Source organism: Nycticebus coucang, chromosome 11, assembly GCF_027406575.1.
Source record: "Nycticebus coucang isolate mNycCou1 chromosome 11, mNycCou1.pri, whole genome shotgun sequence".
Classification (NCBI taxonomy): domain Eukaryota; kingdom Metazoa; phylum Chordata; class Mammalia; order Primates; family Lorisidae; genus Nycticebus; species Nycticebus coucang.
The window spans coordinates 73,797,240-73,820,897 of NC_069790.1; the positions used below are offsets into that span (position 1 = coordinate 73,797,240).

The 23,658-nt window shown below is 37.8% G+C and overlaps 1 protein-coding gene and 1 pseudogene across 3 annotated transcripts in view; one reads left to right on the top strand and one right to left on the bottom strand.

The window, feature by feature from the left end:
* The window catches only part of PHTF2 (putative homeodomain transcription factor 2), a 152,951-nt gene that overhangs the window by 121,104 nt on the left and 8,189 nt on the right, over window positions 1-23,658 (bottom strand). The gene's annotated exons all lie outside the window — the stretch shown is intronic.
* LOC128598334 (eukaryotic translation initiation factor 1A, X-chromosomal-like) lies at window positions 14,809-22,167 on the top strand (annotated as a pseudogene).

The window sequence follows — 23,658 nt, forward strand, 5'->3', positions numbered from 1 at the left end:
AAAGTATCTGCAATTGATAACAAAGAATTATTATTTGAAATATTTCAAGAGAATTCCTACAAATCAATAAGAAAATTACTAACTAAACAGAAAACTGGTGAAGGGATAAGAAACCGATAATTCACAGAATGGGACATTACAAAATGCTAAAAATTATGAAAAAAAACTTTCACTAGTAATCAAAGACATGCCAAATTAGAATGGCAAAATTTTAAATAAAATCCAGTTTTGGTGGGTGTGGAGAAAATGTTTACTTTTATTTACCCTTATAATATTGGGTCACACAGCAAGACCTTGTCTCTACAAAAAAATAAAAATTAAAAAAAATTAGTAGTAATAGTCCTGGCTACTTGGGAGGCTGATGCAGGAGGATCACTTGAGCCCATGCATTGGAAGCTGCAGTCAGCTATGATCATGCCACTGCACTGTAGCCTGGGTTTAACAGAGCAAGACTCTGTCTGAATCAATCAATAAAATAAAATTTTTTAATTAAAAAAAATATTGGCCAATCAGTAACATTTACATTTTATTCCATGATCATCATTCTCAAACTTGTTCAGTGTTCTTCTATGTTTAGAAAGATTCAAAGCTCAGTGCTGATTCTTTATAATGGCTTTGCCTTATCTAAAGTTATTACTGTTTCACTTTGATTCTTTTGAGGTTGACCTGATTTAATCATTAAACAGTACTTTTCAAGAAAGTATCAGGAGTGTTACATTCCTTAAGCTCTTATACATCAGAGAACATTTTTCTTCCAGTGTATTTGATTAACAACTTTGGCATGGCAGAGATTGCTGATCAACTTCCACTATTCTATTGGTCTCTTAAATTAAAATTTTTGCTGGCACATAGTTACCCAAATAAAGACCTTTCTTAGTCTTTTTGCAGCCAGGTGTGACCAGACTATGTTATAGTCCAGACACAAGAAAAGTGTTGGGTAGACCTCCCAGCACAGGAAAGCCCTTTTGTTCTTTCCCCCTTCCCATTTCCTGCCCTCCCAGCTGTAATATTTTAATGGCCATAGGCTCCAGCAGCTACCACGGACAGTGACAATGAGACTAGTGACATTGTGGCAGGTACCTGTAGTCTGCTAATCAACTTCCACTATACCTTCCAGTGTATTTGATTAACAACTTTGGCATGGCAGAGACCATGCCAGGAGGCTAAGGCAAATGAATCACTTCAGCCCAGGAGTTTGAGGTTGCTGTGAGCTACGACACCACAGCACTCTACCCAGGGTGACAAAGTAAAACTCTGTCTCAAAAAAAAAAAAAAAAACAACTTTGTAAACATTGCTCCATTGTCTTCTGGAATTGGCTGTAACACAGAATTTTGTAGGCTGCTTGAATTTTCTCCCTTTTATATAGGTCATTTTCTTTTTTTTTGGACAGAATGCCAAAATAATGCTTTATTTTGAAGCATCATTCAAATGTAAGTTAGTAGTTATTAACTACTAGGGGTATGATCAATTTTAACGTCATAAAATTTTTTCCCTAGTATTCAGTGTGCCTATCAATCTACAAATACACATTTCATTTCAGAAATTCTTATCTAAGGCTGGATGCGGTGGCTCATGCCCATAAACCGAGCACTCTGGGAAGCCAAGGAGGGTGGATTGCCTGAGCTCACGAGTTTAAGACCAGCCTGAGTAAGAGCGAGACCCCATCTCTAAAAATAAACAGGTGTTGTGGCAGGCACCTGTAGTCCCAGCTACTCAGGAAGCTGAGGCAAGAGGGTCACTTGAGCCCATGAGTCTGAGGTTACTGTGAGCTATGACACCACAGCACTCTACCAAGGGCGACAAAGTAAAACTCTGCTTAAAAAAAACTTTTCTCTTCAATGTGTTTTGGAGTCTCTATTTCAGAAATATTAGTTATTCTTACCTTATGCAAGATAATCTTTTCATAGATACTTCTTGCCTTTGTTTCCTGTTGCCTATTTATAGAATCACCAGGCTAATTTTTAAAATTATGTTTAATATGAGGAGTGCTATCCTGTACTTCTATTTATTTTGATATCCAGTAGGCTTTTCCTCAATAACCCTTATCACTTTTCTCACCTTAGCTATAGCCAATTTTATTTCTGTGCACACCTATATATGCACACACACACACACACACACACACACAAATTTCACTTTGAGGATCGGGTTCTACTTTCATTCTACTTTTCCACAATCCCCAAACACAATAAAGTGAAAGCCAAAATTTAACTGAGTATAGGCATAGCTGAGGTGAAATTTAATGCCTTTTCCTAGGAGCATCTCATTAGTCAGAGAACTAGCCTACCTTCCTTCACAGGTTTGACTATTGCCTGCCCCTAACTCACAGTACCATTCAAAATGGCAGTGCTTGGGCGGCACCTGTGGCTCAGTGAGCAGGGCGCCGGCCCCGTGTGCCGAGGGTGGCGGGTTCAAACCCAGCCCCGGCCAAACTGCAACAAAAAATAAATAAATAAATAACCGGGCATTGTGGCAGGCGCCTGTAGTCCCAGCTACTCGGGAGGCTGAGGCAGGAGAATCGCCTAAGCCCAGGAGTTGGAGGTTGCTGTGAGCTGTGTGATGCCATGGCACTCTACCGAGGGCAATAAAGTGAAACTCTGTCTCTACAAAAAAACAAAACAAAATGGCAGTGCTCCCTGCCTCTCCTGAGGCTCAGAATTAGTATATACAGTCCTTGCCAGAATTTTTTCCTTGACACTCTGTTCCCTTCTCACCTCTTAGGTCTACTTCTCTAAAGAGAACCATTAAAAAACAACAACAACAACAACAACAACAACAATATTTTATATTTTATAGGCTTCTTCTTTGCTTAGCCTTGTTTCTCAGATATGGGTTATAGAATTAGAAACCTTGTCACATATAGCCAGTATCTTCTCTTTCTTTCCTTGTCTTCTACTTTTTGAAATATTTGTCATAAGGCTGTAGATAGCCCTTTTTTGTCTCCTTCTTTCCTTTTATACCCTCTCCCTTCACCACTATCCACTTTTCCCTTCTTTCATTTGGTTTTAGTGAAGGAAAATTCTGTGATCTTACTTTTTTTATTCAGAAATCTCTATAAAGTACTAAATCCATTTTTTAAGTTACTAACTCAACTAAAAAGTAAAATTTAAATATTCTAAGATATGATTCTAAACTAACAACATCTGCACTTTTACTTCTGCTATTTCTAACAGGAGGAAGTAAAGGAAAGACACCCAGTTTCAATTCTTTTTATAAAATCAGGATACTAAGCAAAAAACTGTACCATAAATTAAGCTCTTCTGTGAACTAAATTGTCACAACTACCTCCAAGAAAAAAAAATAGAATGCATTTCTAGTTTTCTAGGCCTGCAAATCTACTCCTCTTTTACTATGTATTTAATTTTCCAAGCAGGGGGTCTTAATACAGGGAGTGCTATCTTGATCTCCCATTTATTCTGATATCCATTAGGTCCTCCTCCCACCACAAATTCTATACCTAGGACATAGAAACCACTCAATAAATATAAAGGAATAAGTTAATACCACCTATTCTTACCTCCAAATATCTCTCATATGATCCCTCCCTGGTCCTACTACTACAGACCTAGAACAAGCTGATATCATCTAATACCAAGGCTACTCTAATGATCTTTTGTGGTTTCCTCAATTTCACTATTTATCTTTTTAAAATATTGACCTCGTCACTTAAAAATCTCTAGTAGGCCAGGGATGGTGGCTCATGTCTATAATCCTAGCACTCTGAAAGGCTGAAGGAGGTAGAGGACGGGAGCTCAGAAGTTTAGAGACCAGCCTAAGCAAGAGCAAGATCCTGCTTCAAAAAACAGCAGGGCGCTGTGGTGGGTACCTGTAATGCCAGCTACCTTGGATGCTGAGGCAAGAGGATTGCTTGAGCCCAAGAGTTTGAGGTTTGCTGTGAGCTATGACATAATTGCACTCTACAGAAGATGACAAAGTGAGACTCTGTCTCGAAAATAAAAAAAAAAAAAATAGGGTGGCGCCCATGGCTCAGTGAGTAGGGTGTCGGCCCCATATACAGAGGGTGGCAGGTTCAAACCTGGCTTCAGCCAAACTGCAACAAAAAATAGCTGGGCATTGTGGCGGGCGCCTGTCCCCAGCTACTCGGCAGGCTGAGGCAAGAGATGCCTAAGCCCAAGAGCTAGAGGTTGCTGTGAGCTGTGACAACACAGCACTCTACTGAGGGTGACAAAGCAAGACTGTCTCTAAAAATAAATAAATAAATAAATAAACAAATAAAAACCTCTAATGATTTCCCACTGCTTAAGAAAAGAGTTTTAATCAATACTGTATACAAAAATCTTCCTTTTACAACCCAACCACGGATTTACTGCACTTCCAGAAGAGGCTGAGATGGAGCATCTACCATCTCAACCTCCTTCCATTCAGGACCACTTACCCACCCTTCTCACCTCCTATAGGGGTATATATCCTATATTCTATCCACATAGGTTCACAAATACATCATATACTTTCAGGCTTGTCTTCTAGTCTTGGTAATATTTCCTCGGTCTAAAATTACTCTCTCCCTGTTCTGACCTATGTGGCAAATTACTTTGACTCTAAAGGATATCAAATTGTGAGAACATATAAGAATGGTGTTCAAATAACCTGACTACCTGAAGACTAATTTAAGATTTAAATATTTCAAATTTTGAAGGGTTACACCAGCAACATGGCCAACTAGAGACAGCTGGCAGTCATCTTCCCTACAAGAAAAGGGAGTATCTAAGATTACACTGGCGTGTGGAAGGGAGAGCCCTGGAGTTCAGCAGGGGAGTAGAGACACACCTGTGGTGATTAGAAATCAAGCGAGGGAGCTAGTGGAAGGGAGCATGGAAGCAAGTGGCTTCTGCAGCCCCATTCTGAGCATCTGCTAACAGGACTTCCCATTTCAGGGAAAAGGTATGCAGAAGATCCCAACTAGTCCCACTGCCACTGCAAACATCTACGGTCCTTACTACAAAAGGGACTGGTTGGGTTGGGGATGTAATCTACACCAAGAGATTTGATCCGATCACCTTGGGACTGAGTGAAGATGTACAATGATGAACAAGATGAACAAACCTTTCCTCATGATGTATCTTGTGAGACATACTATTGACTAAGCCACTAAACATAGCAAACTTATGAGTATTTCCAACATCTCAAAGCACAAATTAATTATATAAAAGTAAGCAAACTTTTCCTCTGGTAGACATAATAATTGCTTTTGAGGTTTGAAAGTTAGCTAATTAGAACAGAGTTTTCCTCAAAATTGTCCTCATGCAGGGTTAAATTTACATCTCTCTTAAATTCCATTCCTCTACATTAGTCATGTACTTGTGAACACAGAATAAATGTATCATTTTTTCTCCCTTCAAATAATTTAATATAATAAGTATACACTGTCATTAATCTTTTTGCACCCAGCTCCTTCACCTGTTCACCATATACATGATAATCCAGACTCCTCACCATGCAGATTCTCTTTCTCATCAGGTAATATCTAAGTAATTCCAGGAATCAGTTGGTCAACAAAGTAATCCATTTGTCTGATGAATGCAAAACACAGCGGAGCTATAATTGTTTTAATAAAGATATGATCACTTGGCATATAGCCTAAGACTATGGTCATATAGTCTAAAACTACATTCACTTTTTTATTTTAGCAGCCATGACATTAGTTAACTCAATATTCCTTTCTGAAAATAAAGGCATATTACACACACACACACATATATACTTGTAAATATATGTATACCCTTAGCTACTGTCCATACTGTTCTAGAGAACCTAGAAGCAATGACTCCTTGGTAGCAATAAACACACCTAGCACCCAGATCTCTAAATACCATTTCATAGCAAAAGGAACCAAAACTCCTTAGAGAAATGTCTGATGCCAGGGCCAGTGCAGGGCAGTATCAGGTGATCCTTGAATATCTGGTTGGGTCAATAAGAAAGAAAGAATCATAGGGACACTGGAAAAAGGACAAAACAAATCCATTAAGTCCATGATGATATGAATAAATGAACAAATAAAGAGGGAAAGCTTACCCGGGCATGGTGGCTCATGCCTGTAATCCTAGCACTCTGAGAGGCTGAGGCATGTGGATCACTTGAGCTCACCAGTTCAAGGCCAGCCTGAGTCAGAGCAAGACCTCATCTCTAAAAATAGCCAGGAGCTGTGATGGCCACCTGTGGTCCCTGCTAGAGGTTGCTATGAGCTGGGATGCCCGGGCACTCCATCGAAGGTGACAAGGTGATACTCTGTGTTAAAAAAAAAAAAAAAAAGAGAGAGAAGCTTTATCATAGCTGGGTGTGGTGGCTCACGCCTGTAATCCTAGCACTCTGGGAAGCTGAGGCAGGCTGATTACTTGAGCTCAGGAGTTCAAGACCAGTCTGAGCAAGAGCAACACTGTGTCTCAACTAAAAAAAAAAAAAAAAAAAAAACTAGCCAGGCATCATGATGAGCACCTATAGTCCCAGCCACTTAGGAGGCTGAGGCAAAAAGACCTCTTAAGCCCAAGAGCTTGAGGCTTGAGGTTGCTGTGAGCTACGATGATGCCAGGGCACTCTACCCAGAATGACAGAATAGGACTTGGTCTTGAATAAAATAAAAAAAGAAAGAAAGACAAAGAAAAAAAGAGAGAGAGAACTGGAAAAAAATCACCATTTGACACCCATCTTGATAATAAGTGGATTCATAAAAGAATCATCAATGGATGTTAAAACTAATGGGTTAAGATACTAGGATACTGAATAATCTCGAAGTATCTCTCCACAGGTACTTATTAATTACAAATGATTTTGCCCTAGAGAAACTGGCAGATACCTCCTTTTTTTTTTGAGACAGAGTCTTGACTATGTCGCCCTCAGTAGAATGCCATGGTGTCACAGCTCACAGCAACCTCTAACTTTTGGGATCAAGCAATTTTTTTTGCCTCAGACTCCTAAGCTGTGGTATATGTACACCATGGAACACTATCCAGCTAAAAAAAAAAAAAAAAAATGGAGACTTTACATCCTTTGTATTAACTTGGATGGAAGTGGAAGACATTATTCTTAGTAAAGCATCACAAGACTGGAGAAGCATAGGCGGGCTGAACTGCAACCAAAAAATAGCCGGGCGTTGAGGCGGGCGCCTGTAGTACCAGCTGCTCGGGAGGCTGAGGAAAGAGAATCGCTTAAGCCCAGGAGTTGGAGGTTGCTATGAGCTGTGTGATGCTATGGCACTCTACCGAGGGCCATAAAGTGAGACTCTGTCTCTAAAAAAAAATAAAAAATAAAAAATAATTAAGTCACTTGTCTATGACAATACTTTCTAAGGCTTAGGAAAGTAGTGCAGTAAAGAAATCTATTTAAGGTTTCATGAGCAAGATGGCAGCCGAGTAACAGCTTCCTTGCATCTGGGCACCGTGAGTCTGGGGATATAGGACTCCAGGCATCTCTGGCTGGTGGGATCTGCCTATCATCACTCCTGAGAGGATGCAGGGAGTCAGTAAGAGACTTCTGGACCCCAAGAGGAGGACTAAAACAGTGGAAAACTGGCAAGTGGTCGCGTGTGTTCAATCCGTCTAAACCCGCCCGCAACTTCCACAGGCACGAGAACTTAAAGGGCAAAAGGAAGTAAAAGGAAAATTAGGGCAAGGAAACAGATAAAAGAAATCACTCATGAGGAAGAATCAGCAGAAAACTCCAGGCAACATGAAGAACCAGTCCAGAACAACCCCACCAAGGGACCATGAGGTAGCTACTGCAGACGATTCCACCTATAAAGAAATGTTACGAATGACAGAAAGGGAATTTAGAAAACACATGTTGAAAACAATGAAAGAAATGATGGAAACAATGAAGGAAACTGCTAATAAAGTGGAAAATAACCAAAAGGAAATCCAAAAACAGAATCAAATAAGAGATGAACGATATGAAGAATATAAAAAGGATATAGCAGAGCTGAAGGAACTGAAACAGTCAATTAGGGAACTTAAAGATGCAATGGAAAGTATCAGCAACAGCTTAGACCATGCAGAAGAAAGAATTTCAGAGGTAGAAGACAAAGTTCTTGAATTAACTCAGATAGTAAAAGAGGCAGAAAAGAAGAGAGAGAAAGCAGAACGTTCACTGTCAGAATTATGGGACTTTATGAAGTGTTCCAACATACGAGTTATAGGAATTCCAGAAGGGGAAGAAGAATGCCCCAGAGGAATGGAAGCCATACTAGAGAATATTATAAAAGAAAATTTCCCAAATATCACCAAAGATTCTGACACACTGCTTTCAGAGGGCTATCGGACCCCAGGTCGCCTCAACTCTAACCGAGCTTCTCCAAGACACATTGTGATGAACCTGTCCAAAGTCAAGACAAAAGAAAAGATTCTGCAAGCTGCCAGGAGTAACAGCCAGTTGACCTACAGAGGCAAATCCATCAGGTTGACCGCAGACTTCTCTAATGAAACTTTTCAAGCAAGAACACAATGGTCATCTACATTTAATCTACTTAAACAGAACAATTTCCAGCCCAGAATTCTGTACCCTGCTAAGCTAAGCTTCGAAATTGACGGAGAAATCAAATCATTTACGGATATACAAACATTGAGGAAATTCGCCACAACAAGACCAGCTCTACAGGAAATACTTCAACCTGTTATGCACACTGACCACCATAATGGATCAGCAGCAAAGTAAGAACTCAGAAATTAAAGGACAGAACCAAACCTCCACACTGATGCAAAAGATAAAACTAAGCAATGGACTCTCACAAAGTAAGACGAATAGAATACTACCACACTTATCAATTATCTCCATAAATGTTAATGGCTTGAATTCCCCATTGAAGAGACATAGATTGGTTGACTGGATTAAAAAACACAAGCCATCCATTTGCTGTCTGCAAGAAACACACCTGGCTTCAAAAGACAAATTAAAGCTCCAAGTCAAGGGTTGGAAGACAATTTTTAGGGCAAATGGAATTCAGAAGAAAAGAGGAGTTGCAATCTTATTTTCAGATTCATGTGGATTTACAGCAACTAAAGTCAAAAAAGACAAAGATGGTCACTTTATATTGGTCAAGGGAAAAATACAACAAGAAGACATTTCAATTCTAAATATTTATGCACCCAATTTAAATGTTCCCAGATTCTTGAAACAGACCTTACTCAGTCTGAGCAATATGATATCTGATAATACCATAATAACAGGGGACCTTAACACTCCTCTTACAGAGCTGGACAGATCCTCTAAACAGAAATTAAACAAGGATATAAGAGACTTAAATGAGACCCTAGAACAACTGTGCTTGATAGACGCATATAGAACGCTCCATCCAAAGATAAAGAATATACATTCTTCTCATCACCCCATGGAACATTCTCCAAAATTGATCATATCCTGGGACACAAAACAAATATCAACAGAATCAAAAGAATTGAAATTTTACCTTGTATCTTCTCAGACCATAAGGCACTAAAGGTGGAACTCAACTCTAACAAAAACGCTCGACCCCACACAAAGGCATGGAAATTAAATAATCTTCGGTTGAATAACAGATGGGTGCAGGAAGAAATAAAACAGGAAATCATTAACTTCCTTGAGCATAACAACAATGAAGACACAAGCTACCAAAACCCGTGGGATACTGCAAAAGCAGTTTTGAGAGGAAAATTCATCGCTTTAGATGCCTACATTCGAAAAACAGAAAGAGAGCGCATCAACAATCTCACAAGAGATCTTATGGAATTGGAAAAAGAAGAACAATCTAAGCCTAAACTCAGGAGAAGAAAAGAAATATCCAAAATCAAATCAGAGATCAATGAAATTGAAAACAAAAGAATCATTCAGAAAATTAATGAAACAAGGAGTTGGTTTTTTGAAAAAATAAATAAAACAGATAAACCATTGGCCAGACTAACAAGGAATAGAAAAGTAAAATCTCTAGTAACCTCAATCAGAAATGATAAAGGGGAAATAACAACTGATCCCACAGAGATACAAGAGATCATCTCTGAATACTACCAGAAACTCTATGCCCAGAAATTTGACAATGTGAAAGAAATGGATCAATATTTGGAATCACACCCTCTCCCTAGACTCAGCCAGGAAGAAATAGAGCTCCTGAACAGACCAATTTCAAGCACTGAGATCAAAGAAACAATAAAAAAATCTTCCAACCAAAAAATGCCCTGGTCCAGATGGCTTCACTCCAGAATTCTATCAAACCTTCAAGGAAGAGCTTATTCCTGTACTGCAGAAATTATTCCAAAAAATTGAGGAAGAAGGAATCTTCCCCAACACATTCTATGAAGCAAACATCACCCTGATACCAAAACCAGGAAAAGACCCAAACAAAAAGGAGAATTTCAGACCAATCTCACTCATGAACATAGACGCAAAAATTCTCAACAAAATCCTAGCCAATAGATTACAGCTTATCATCAAAAAAGTCATTCATCATGATCAAGTAGGCTTCATCCCAGGGATGCAAGGCTGGTTGAACATACGCAAGTCTATAAACGTTATCCACCATATTAACAGAGGCAAAAATAAAGATCACATGATCCTCTCAATAGATGCAGAAAAAGCATTTGATAAAATCCAGCATCCTTTCCTAATTAGAACACTGAAGAGTATAGGCATAGGTGGCACATTTCTAAAACTGATTGGAGCTATCTATGACAAACCCACAGCCAATATTTTACTGAATGGAGTAAAACTCAAAGCTTTTCCTCTTAGAACTGGAACCAGACAAGGTTGTCCTCTGTCACCTTTACTATTCAACGTGGTGCTGGAAGTTCTAGCCAATACAATTAGGCAAGACAAGGAAATAAAGGGAGTCCATATGGGAGCAGAGGAGGTCAAACTCTCCCTCTTTGCTGACGACATGATCTTATACTTAGAGAATCCCAAAGACTCAACCACAAGACTCCTAGAAGTCATCAAAAAATACAGTAATGTTTCAGGATATAAAATCAATGTCCACAAGTCAGTAGCCTTTGTGTACACCAATAACAGTCAAGATGAGAAGCTAATTAAGGACACAACTCCCTTCACCATAGTCTCAAAGAAAATGAAATACCTAGGAATATACCTAACGAAGGAGGTGAAGGACCTCTATAAAGAAAACTATGAAATCCTCAGAAAGGAAATAGCAGAGGATATTAACAAATGGAAGAACATACCATGTTCATGGATGGGAAGAATCAACATTGTTAAAATGTCTATACTTCCCAAAGCAATCTACCTATTCAGTGCCATTCCTATCAAAATACCAACATCGTACTTTCAAGATTTGGAAAAAATGATTCTGCGTTTTGTATGGAACCGGAAAAAAACCCATATAGCGAAGGCAGTTCTCTGTAACAAAAATAAAGCTGGGGGCATCAGCATACCAGATTTTAGTCTGTACTACAAAGCCATAGTGCTGAAGACAGTACGGTACTGGCACAAAAACAGAGACATAGACACTTGGAATCGAATTGAAAACCAAGAAATGAAACTAACATTTTACAACCACCTAATCTTTGATAAACCAAACAAGAACATACCTTGGGGGAAAGACTCCCTATTCAATAAATGGTGTTGGGAGAACTGGATGTCTACATGTAAAAGACTGAAACTGGACCCAAACCTTTCCCCACTCACAAAAATTGATTCAAGATGGATAAAGGACTTTAAGGCATGAAACAATAAAAATCCTCCAAGAAAGCATAGGAAAAACACTGGAAGATATTGGCCTGGGGAAAGACTTCATGAAGAAGACTGCCATGGCAATTGCAACAACAACAAAAATAAACAAATGGGACTTCATTAAACTTAAAAGCTTCTGTACAGCTAAGGAGACAATAACCAAAGCAAAGAGACAACCTACACAATGGGAAAGGATATTTGCATATTTTCAATCAGACAAAAGCTTGATAACTAGGATCTATAGAGAACTCAAATTAATCCACATGAAAAAAGCCAACAATCCCTTATATCAATGGGCAAGAGACATGAATAGAACTTTGTCTAAAGATGACAGACGAATGGCTAACAAACACATGAAAAAATGTTGATCATCTCTATATATTAGAGAAATGCAAATCAAAACCACCCTGAGATATCATCTAACCCCAGTGAGAATGGCCCACATCACAAAATCTCAAAACTGCAGATTCTGGCGTGGATGTGGAGAGAAGGGAACACTTTTGCACTGCTGATGGGACTGCAAACTAGTACAACCTTTCTGGAAGGAAGTATGGAGAAACCTCAAAGCACTCAAGCTAGACCTCCCATTTGATCCTGCAATCCCATTACTGGGCATCTACCCAGAAGGAAAAAAATCCTTTTATCATAAGGACACTTGTACTAGACTGTTTATTGCAGCTCAATTTACAATCACCAAAATGTGGAAACAGACTAAATGCCCACCAACCCAGGAATGGATTAACAAGCTGTAGTATGTGTATACCATGGAATACTATTCAGCCATTAAAAAAAATGGAGACTTTACATCCTTCGTATTAACCTGGATGGACGTGGAAGACATTATTCTTAGTAAAGCATCACAAGAATGGAGAAGCATGAATGCTATGTACTCAATTTTGATATGAGGACAATTAATGACAATTATGGTTATGGGGGGGAAATAGAAAGAGGGAAGGAGGGAGGTGGGTGGGGCCTTGGTGTGTGTCACACTTTATGCGGGCAAGACATGATTGCAAGAGGGACTTTACCTAATAATTGCAATCAGTGTAACCTGGCTTATTGTACCCTGAATGAATCCCCAACAATAAAAAAAAAAAAAAAAAGAAAAGAAAAAGAATGGAGAAGCATGAATCCTATGTACTCAATTTTGATATGAGGGCAAGTTTCTGATTTTAATCACTGCATTATGTTCATCTGGGAGAATGATCTTGTTTTCAGGAAAAAAAACTCAGACATGGGTCTCTTTTACCTTTTCTCCTTCTTAAGAGGGACCCATTTCCAACTTTCTTTGGAAGTGCTCTGAACTTTCTCTTTGTTCTTCTTAAATAAAATCTCTCTTTGTGGCTCAGCGCCTGTGGCTCAGCGGCTAGGGCACCAGCCACATACGCAGGAACTGGTGGGTTCAAATCTGGCCCAGGCTTGCCAAACAACAATGACAATTGCAATAAAAAATAGCCGGGTGCTGTGGCAGGCACCTGTAGTCCCAGCTACTTGTGAGTCTGAGGCAAAAGAATGACTTAAGCTCAGGAGTTTGAGGTTGCTGTGAGCTGTGACACCACAGCACTCTTCCAAGGGTGACATAGTGACACTCTGTCTCAAAAAAAAAAAAAAAAAAAAAAAAAGCACCTCAAGTATATAGGCGTAAAGGAGTAATATGAGTCAGGAAAAATGTAATATTTAGGTATCTGTACATATATCCACAGAGCAAAAAAGATAAAACAAATGTAGTAAAATGTTAATATTTGGATAACATTTAGGTGAAGGGTATACAGGAATTCTTTATGTTATTCTTGCAAAGTTTTTAAAGTCTAAAATAGCAAAATAAAAAAGAAGAAAATTTAACTGAATTTTAAAATAGCTTTTTTCTCACCTCAATTTGCTACATGCCAAATATTAACCTAATACACATGAAAGTTTCCTCTTTTAATTAAGTTTATTTTTTCATTTAGTGTGATTGCAGAAGAAAGATACAGGGTAGAGAAAACCAGCCCTGTGCCTAGATTTTACCAATTCACATGATCCATCCCCATCAGAAGAAAAGCTAAAGGTCATTCCAATTGCCTACAAACAATAAGGAGATAGGTTGGATTATTTCCAAGGTGAAGCGAAATTGGCCATTCAAAATATGATAATAGTATTTTCAGTCAACGTTAAAAATATTTTTCAATGGTGATAAAAACTGAATTACCATATCCTTAAATAAAAACTTGGGCTGGACACAGTGGCTCACAGCTGTAAGGCTAGCGCTCTGAGAGGACAAGGCAGGTGGACTGCCTGAGCTCAGGAGTTAGAGACCAACCCGAGCAAGAGTGAGACCCTATCTCTAACAAAAAAAAAATCCACAGGGGGCGGTGCCTGTGGCTCAGTGGGTAGTGACACCAGTCCCGTATATCGAGGGTGGTGGGTTCAAAACCAGCCCAGGCCAAACTGCAATAAAATAGCCAGGTGTTGTGGTGGGCACCTGTAGTCCCAGCTACTCAGAAGCTGGAGGCAAGAGAATCACCTAAGCCCAGGAGTTGGAGGTTGCTGTGAGTTGTGATGCCACAGCGCTCTACCAACAGTGATAAAGTGAGACTCTGTCTCAGAAAAAATAAATAAATAATAATCCTCCGGGCATTATGTTGGGCACCTGTAATCCCAGCTACTTAGGAAGCTGAGGCAATAGGATCTCTTGCGCCCAAAAATTTGAGGTTGCCATAAGCTATGACATGACAGCATTCTACCAAGGGCAACAGAATAAGATTCGGTCTCAAAAAAAAAAAAAGAAAAGAAAAGAAAAAAGAAATAAAAACTTCTCTTAATCTCCCTTAGGATTTATCTAGACTATTTCATGTGAACACACATACACACACACACATTTTGTTGTTAGTAAGAACTGGGTTTATAGAATAAGAAAATACAATTAATCACTTTCCTTTTAACTAATCACACATGCCTACCTTTGTTTCAAGTGAAATAGGAACATTGAGGATGATAAACATAAACACATTCAGCCAAACACATGGTGTACTCTACTTCTGTCCATGGACTACTAACACACTTTAAAACCATGGAATTAATGACAGCAATACTAAAAATGGTGTTTTTGTATTTTCCATTTAAATTGTTACTTTAAAACTAAATATACAGGAATTTAACCTGTAGCCATGACGAAGTAATGAGGACAAGATCAATCTTCCTATCGTTAAAATCTAAAAAATTAGACAAATATGTGAAACATTTTCAAACAATGGGCGACAGGCAGAACATCCCTAAAATAGTGTAAACAAAAAAATGAGAACTATGATTCCTCAAGTGTGCTGCCTGCTGAGTTTCCAGGATGCTGCCCTAGGAAGGGAAAACTAGAACCCAAATGTATTTCCAAACTGAGGAGACAGATTTGAATATTCAAAGACACCAAGGTATTTGGAGCCCCCAGGCCAAAGTGCCAGAGAGGTGAGAACTACACAAAGAGATTTCTGAAGCTCTGCAGAAGATTCCCCTTAAGTTTTTAGTTGAGTATTGATCAGCATACGAGTGTGGAAAAATTACCTGAAGCCAGGGAAATAGATATCAGAAAGGAATAGGAAGAACAATTACCCAAGTTTATACTAGGATGATAAGAATTTACAGCCCAAGTAGAGAAAGCCTGTCATAGTGCGTAACAGCTAGCATATTCTGAAAGGTATTGCCTCAGGAGTAGGGCCGAATTATATATTTTTTATTTTTTTTTTCAAGACAATGTCTCACTTTGTTGCCCTCAGTAAAGTACTATGGCATCACAGCTCACAGCAACCTCAAACTCATGGGCTTAAAGGATTCTCTTACCTTAGCCTCCTGAGTAGCTAGGATTATAGGCACCCGCCACAACACCTGGCTATTTTTGTTGTTGTTGTTGAAGTTGTCATTGCTGTTTTAGCTGGCCAGGCCGGGTTTAAACCTGCCACCTTTGGTGTATGCGGCCAGCACCCTACCCACTGAGCCACAGGCACTGCCAGTAGGACCAAATTAACCTTGCACTAACGGAAGCTCAAGTCTCACCAAAGCTTAAAAAGCAAGCCTGTCTACCCAGAAGAGAAAAAAGTCATTCTACCATAAGGATATCTGCACTAGAATGTTTATCACAACTCAATTCACATCATAATCACCAAGATGTGAAATCAACCCAAGTGCCCATTAACACAAGAATGAATAAACTGTGGTATATGTATTCCAATACCTTGGAATATTATTCAGCCATAAAAAAGATGAAGACTTTACACCTTTTGTATTAACCTGGATGGAATTAGAGAACATTCTCCTTAGTAAAGTATCACAAGAATGGAAAAGCAAATATCCAGTATACTCAATACTAATATGAAACCAGTGGAAACGAACAAAGAGTCACACAAGAGAAAAACACAAATTAAACTCAAGTCAGCAGGAGAGGAGAAAAGAGAGGGAGAAGGGGGGAATGGTAGGCTCTCACCTAACTGGCACAATGTAAGGGTATATAGCATACCTCCTTTCAAACAATGTAACCGAATCGTCTGTACCCTCATATTAATCAGAATTTTTATTTTAAAAAGCAAACCTTGGAGAATTAAACTGTCTCCAAGTCATTTATTTATGAACAAAACTCAAAAATACTTAAGAGAATACCAAAAAAACCCAGTTTCACTCAGTGTAAAATACACAATGTCTAGCATTCAAACAAAAATTAGTAGGCATTTAAAGAAAGAGATAAATACAACCTATAATGCGAAGAAAAACATAAACAGACCCAGGAATGACAAAGATGATTAAGATTTGTAAATAAGCACATTAAAACATCTATTATACACAAAACATTACTATAACAAACATTCAAATAGAAAAAATCCTACATTCATGAATTGAGACATAGGATTTAATATTAATATTGTTAAGAAGCTCATACTACCCAATGCAATCTACAGATTAAATACAATCCTTATCAACATCCCAATAGCATTTTTTGCAGAAAGAGAAAAATTCATGATAAAATTCATATTGAATCTTAAGAGACCATAAATAACCAAAACAATTTTGAAAAAGAACAAATTTTAAGGACTCACAGTTCTTGATTTCAAAACATATTACTAAGCAATAATCAAAACAGTGTGATATTGCCATATAAAGATAAATTGACAAATACTGTCTAATAGAATACAGATCCTAGAAATCAACCCTTGCGTATAGGTCAAATAATCTTACAAGGGTACCAAGACCACTCCACGGGAAAGAACAGTCTCTTCAACAAACAGTGCTGGAAAAACTAGATATTCACATGTAAAAACACTAATGGTAGACACTTATCCCACATAATAAACAAAAACTAACTCCAAATGGATTAAGACCTTCTACTATAAAACTCCTAGAAGAAAACACAGGAGAAAGCACCATAACATTATTAGACTGGGCTATGATTTCTTGTCAACAAAAGCAAAAACAGACAAATAGGTCTACATCAAACTTTAAAACTTACGAGCATCAAAGGACAGCACAGAGTAAAAAAGAAACCTACAGAATGGGAGAGAATATTTGCAAATCATTTATCTGGTAAGGGGTTAATATCCGGAATACATAAAGGACCCTTACAACTCAACAACAAAAAAATAACCTGATCAAAAATGAGCCAAAATCCATACAAAAATATAGCCAACATCACTAATTACTAGATAAGTACAAATCAAAACCACAGAGAGATATCACCTCACACCCATTAAGATGGCTACTATAAAAACAAAAAACAAAAAATAACATATATTGGCGAGAATATGGAGAAACTGGAACCACTGTGTTTTAATGGTGGAAGTGTAAAATGGTCCAACCACCATGGAAAACATTAAGTTTCTTTAAAAAATTAAAAATAGAACTATCATACAATGCAGCAATCACATTTCTGTGTACTTAACTGAAAGAATTGAAAGCAGGGTCTTCAAGAAATAAATTTGCACATCTATGTTTACAGCAGCATTATTCACAACAGCCAAGATGTGGAAGCAACCCAAATGTCCATCAATAGATGAATGGACAAACAAAATGTAGTATATATACACAACAGAATATCAATTCAGCCTTAAAAAGGCAATCCTCAACCACAACAAAGATCTTACCTAACGAACCTAATCATTTGTATCCTTTTGTTAATCTGAAATTTTAAAAAAAGGCAATCCTGTCACATGCTACAACAGGGACAGACCTTGAGAACATTATGCTAAGTAAAATAAACCAGTCACAAGATGATAAACACTGTATGATTCTACTTACATCAGGTATCTAGAATAGACAGAGTCATAAAGACAGATGGTTGCCTGGGATAGGGAAGGGGGGAAAAGGAGTTATTAATTAATGAGTACAGAGTTTCATATTTACAAGATGAATAGTTCTGGAACTACGTCTCACAACAAGTGAATATACTTACCACTACTGATCTTTACACTTGTAAATGGTTAACATGATAAATTTTATGCTACAGATTTTTACATTTTTTTAAAAAAGAACTTATTGTAAATTCTATGTATGTAAGAACGTAGAGAAAAGCATGAGCATATTAAAGAGAGACATGGAAAATACAAAGATCCAAACTGAACATCTACAGATGAAAAATTCAATGACTGATAAAAAATACATACTGGATGAGATTAACAACATACAGAAACTGGCAGAAGAAAAGGTTAATAAACTTGACAACATAGTAACATTATGCAAAATGATATGGGGGGAGGTGAGGGAAAGACTTTAAAAAATAAGCAATTAACACAGCACAATTAGCTTGTGACAACTATCACGTAGCCTCATATATGTTAACTGGAGTACCAGAATGAGGAGAGGACAGAAAAACTATTAGAAAAAATAACAGCCACAATTTTCCTAAATTTGATAAAAGTGATAAATACACAGATCCAAGAAGCTCAACAAATATCAAGCATAAGAAACAAAACTGCACCATAGACATTATCATAAAAGTGCTTAAAACCAGCGGTAAAGAGACAATTTTAAAAATAGCCACAGAAAAGATACTTTATGAATAGAGGAACAATAAATTTTGTGTCGGGGGGAGAAGAAAGGCAAATGAGAAGGTAGGGGAGCAAAAGCTCTAAAAACTGTCAACCTAGAATTCTATCCCAGTGAAAATATATTCCAAAAATAAATTTAACATTTTTTTTCCTGACACATAAAAGCTGAAAGAATTTATAAGCAGCAGTCCAGCACTACAACAGACGTTCAAGGAATTCCTTCAGGCAGAAGAAAAATGATACCAGATGACAATCTGTTATGTACCCAAAAGAATGAATAGCCTTGAAAATAATAAATATGTGGGTCAATTTAAGAGCCTTTTAAAAAAATTATCCTTAAATCTTTTTAAAAGAGAGCTATTTAAAAGTAAAAAGTCAATAATACGCGTGGGATTTATAACATATACAAAATCAAAATGAATGACAATAGCACAAAGTTTAAGGGGAGAATGAAGTGCTAAAAGGTTTTTATACAGGATATAAGAAGTGTCTTCTTCCTCAAAAGGAAACTGATAAGTTAAAGACATAATACTGGCCACGACATAAATAAATAAATAAATAAATACAATGAAAAGGAAAAAAAGAAAAGCAAAGAAAAAAGAAAAAAGGAACAATAAATAATAAGCAAAAAAAGGATACAAAATGGAGTTACAAAAATAATCCAAAAGAAGGCAAAAAGCATACATGGGATAAACAAACAAACAAAAAACCCCAGGAAGATGGTAGATTTATACCTAACAATAATTACAATAATCACATCAAATGTAAATAATTTAAGTTAAAAGGCAGATTAGGAAACTGGATTTTAAAAAAGCAAGACAACTGGGCAGTGCCTGTGGCTAAGTGAGTAGGGTGCCGGCCCCATATACCAAGGGTGGCAGGTTCAAACCTGGCCTCAGCCAAACTGCAACAACAATAACAGAAAAAAGACGGGCATTGTGCTGGGCGCCTATAGTCCCAGCTACTCGGGAGGCTGAGGCAAGAGAATCAGCTAAGCCCAAGAGCTGGAGGTTGCTGTGAGCTGTGGAGCACTCGCACTCTACTGAGGGCGACAAAGGGAGACTCTGTCACAAAAAAAAAAATAAATAAAAAGCAAGACAACTATATGGGCTGTCTACCAGAAAGCTATTTTAAACAAAAACATAAAATAGGTAAAGAGTAAAAAAGCATAAAAAAAGATATACCAGGCTAACACTAATCTAAAGAAAGCCGTAAGGGCTATATGAAGTAGATTTCAGAGCAAAGCATAATATCAAAAATAAAGAGGGCCATTTCACAATGATTAAGGGATCCAATGCATGAAGAGATCTTTTCTTTTTTCTTTTTTGAGACAGAGTCTCATTTTGTCACCCTCGGTAGAGTACTGTAGCATCACAGCTCACAGCAACCTCCAGCTCCTGAACTTAGGCAATTCTCTTGCCTCAGACTCCCAAGTAACTGGGACTACAGGTGCCTGCCACAATATCCGGCTATTTTTAAAGATGCAGTTTTGACCGTGCTCAGGCTGGTCTCGAGCCTGTTAGCTTAGGCAATCCACCTGCCTCAGCCAAGAGATCTTAACATCCTAAATGTACTGGTATCTAGCAACAGAACTTCAAAATAAATGAAGTTATTAATAGAAATACTGGGCCAGGTGCAGTGGCTCACACCTGTAACCCTAGCACTCTGGAGGGCCAAGGTGAGTGGATTGCCTGAGCCCACTAGTTTGAGACTAGCCTGAGCCACAGTAAAACCCTGTTTCTAAAAATAACCGAGTGTTGTGGTAGGCACCTGCAGTCCCAGCTACTTGGGAGGCTGAGACAAGAGAATCTCTTAAACCAGTTTGAGGTTGCTAAGATGCCACAGCACTCTACTGAGGATGACAAAGTGAGACTCTATGTCCAAAAAAAAAAAAAAACAATTAATAGAAATACAAAGAGAAATCAGCAAACCCCCAATTAAAGAGATTGAATATTATTCTCTCAAAAATTGATCAAACAAGTAGACAGAAAATCAGCAAGGACATGGAAGACTTCAACAATGCTATCACCAATTTGATTGGCAATTACAGAATACTCCACCCAACATCCTTCCCAAGCACATGAATCATTTACCAAGAAAGACCATATTCTGAGCCATAAAACAAATCTCAATAAATTTTAAATGATGTAAGTCATACAACTTACGTTCTTTGACCACAGTGAAATTAAACTGGAGATCAGTAACTGAAAAATATCATTTAAAATCCCCAAATATTTGGAAACTTCTCTACATACTACTAAATAACCAGTGGAGTTAAAAAAAAAAAAATCACAAAGGAAATTAGCAAAGATTTTGAACTTGAATAGAAATGAAAACACATTATGCCAAAATTTGTGGGATGCAGTCAAAAACACTATTAACAGCAGGATTTTATTAAATATTCATTTTAGAGAAGAATAAAGGTTTTGAATTTTGAGCTAAGCAGTAATTTTTTTTTTCTTTTTGTGACATTTTTTATTTTTCATTCTGTAGCCCTGAGTAGAGTGCAACGGTGTCATCATAGCTCACTGCAACCTCAAACTCCTGGCCTCAAGTCATCCTCCTGCCTCAGTCTCCCAAGAAGCTGAGACAACAGGTGTGTGTCATGATGCCCAGCTAATTTTTCTATTTTCCATAGAGACGGGCTCACTCTCACTTTTCCTCAGGCTCATTCATCTCCAACTCCAGAGCTCAAGTAATCCTCTCAGCTCAGCTTCCCACGGTACTAAGATTACAGGTGTGAGCCACTGTACCCAGCCATTATCAATCTTAAAAATCTAGCAAATCAAGAGCAAATAAAATTAAACAGGAAAAAGGGAAATAATAAAGAACAGAAATCAATGAAATTGAAAATTAAAAAAAGCAACAGAGAAAGCCAATGCTGATTCTTTGAAAAGATCAATCAATGAAACGAATATAAAAACAGATCAATAAACCTCTAGTCAAACAGGAGAAAAAGAAAAGACAGAAATTACCAAAGTCAGGAATAACACAGAGGACATCACTATAGATATTATAGAAATTAAAAAGATAATAAGGTGTCACTGAATGCCCAAGAATAAAGGTAAAAGGAGGTAAAAATAGGCACAGGGGTAAGAATGAGAATGAATTTGAAAAAAGAGAATTGGTATTTAAGGAGGATGGACAAGAGTATGTTCAGGTAATAAAAATGATGGGAAATGGACAATTATTAGCAATGTGTTTTGATGGTGTAAAGAGATTATGCCATATAGAGGAAAACTGGGGAAAAGTTCTGGATAAATGCCTCAGATATTATTATATTAGTTGGTCTACAAGGATAACAAAGCTGATGTCATTTTAAAGTACAACGCAGATGTAGCTAAAAGTCTCACAGCAAATGATGAGGTTTCAGAATGTGTTAAAATTAATGAAACGGATACATTTGGTCCTGAAGATGATGATGAAAACCAATTTAATGATATTGGAGATGATGATAAGACAATGATAGTGAAAGTGAACTCCAGGCGTGGTGGCTCACGCCTGTAATCCTAGCACTCTGGGATGCAGAGGCAAGAGTTTGCTTGAGCTCCCAAGTTCCAGACCAGCCTGAGCTAGAGATAGACCCCATCTCTAAAAATAGCCAGCCATTGTGGTGGGAGGGTGAAGCAAGAGAAACACTTAAGCCCAAGAGTTTGAGGTTGCTAAGATGCCACAGCACTCTACTGAGGATGACAGAGGGTGACAAAGTGAGACTCTGTCTCAAAAAAATAAATAAGTAAATGTAAATAAAGTGAACTCAATGTTTTACATTCTAACTTTTCTAAGGACTGTTCCACTGTTGGGATTTTGGCCATCACCTATTAAGAATGCGACATAGTGAGACTCTGTCTTAAGAAAAAAAAAAAAAAAACAAAGAATGAGGCATGAAGAAATCTATTTAAGAGTACAGTCTGTTAAAACAGACTGATTTATTTTCATTGTTTTAAAGTACTTATTATAAATATTTCTTTAAAAAATGAGGATGTTGGCTCGATGCCCATAGCTCAGTAGTTAGGGCACCAGCCACAAACACTGGAGCTGGCAGGTTCAAACAGGGCCCGGGCCTGCTAAACAACAATGACAACTACAAACAAAAAATGACAACAACAACAAAAAAATAGTTGGGCATTCTAGCAGGCGCCTATAGTCCCAGCTACTTGGGAGGCTGAGGCAAGAGAATCGCTTAAGCCCAAGAGCTGGAGGTTGCTGTGAGCTGTAATGCCATAGCACTCTACTGAGGGTGACATAATGAGACTGTCTCAAAAAACAAAACAAACAAACAAACAAAAAAAAAAACTGAGCATGTTGAATGACCTTAAGTTAAATGTTAATATTTTGTTGTTTGATGTAATGAACCTAAGGTTAAAAGATGATGTCTTCTCTTCCAAGGAAAGAAATATCTTTACTTTGTGGCCACTTCCAGTACGTTGGATGTTTTTAATAGGTAGTTTGCCTTAGAATCATCATAAATTATAATATAAGCCCTAGTTCAAATAATCTGTTTATTGTACCGTCTTTCTGTATGTTCCAGTTACCTAGATTTTCTTTTGAGATTTTTTTTTATAGTGGCTTTCTGATTTTTTTTTATTAGTATGAGATCAGAGCTGTGTACATTAATGCGATCATGGGGCACCATGGTTTTATAAACAGTTCGACACATTTTCATCACACTGGTTAACATAGCATTCCTGGCATTTTCTTAGTTATTGTGTTAAGACAATCATACTCTGCATTCACTAAGTTTCACATGTACCCTTGTAAGATGCACCGCAGGTGTAATCCCACCAATCACCCTCCTTCTGCCCAACCTCCCCCCTTCCTCTCCTCCCTCCCCCCTTCCCCATATTCTTAGGTTATAACTGGGTTATAGCTTTCCTATGAAAGCCATAATTTAGTTTCATAGTAGGGCTGAGTACATTGGATACCTTTTCTTCCATTCTTGAGATACTTTACTAAAAAGAATATGTTCCAGCTCCATCCATGTAAACATGAAAGAGG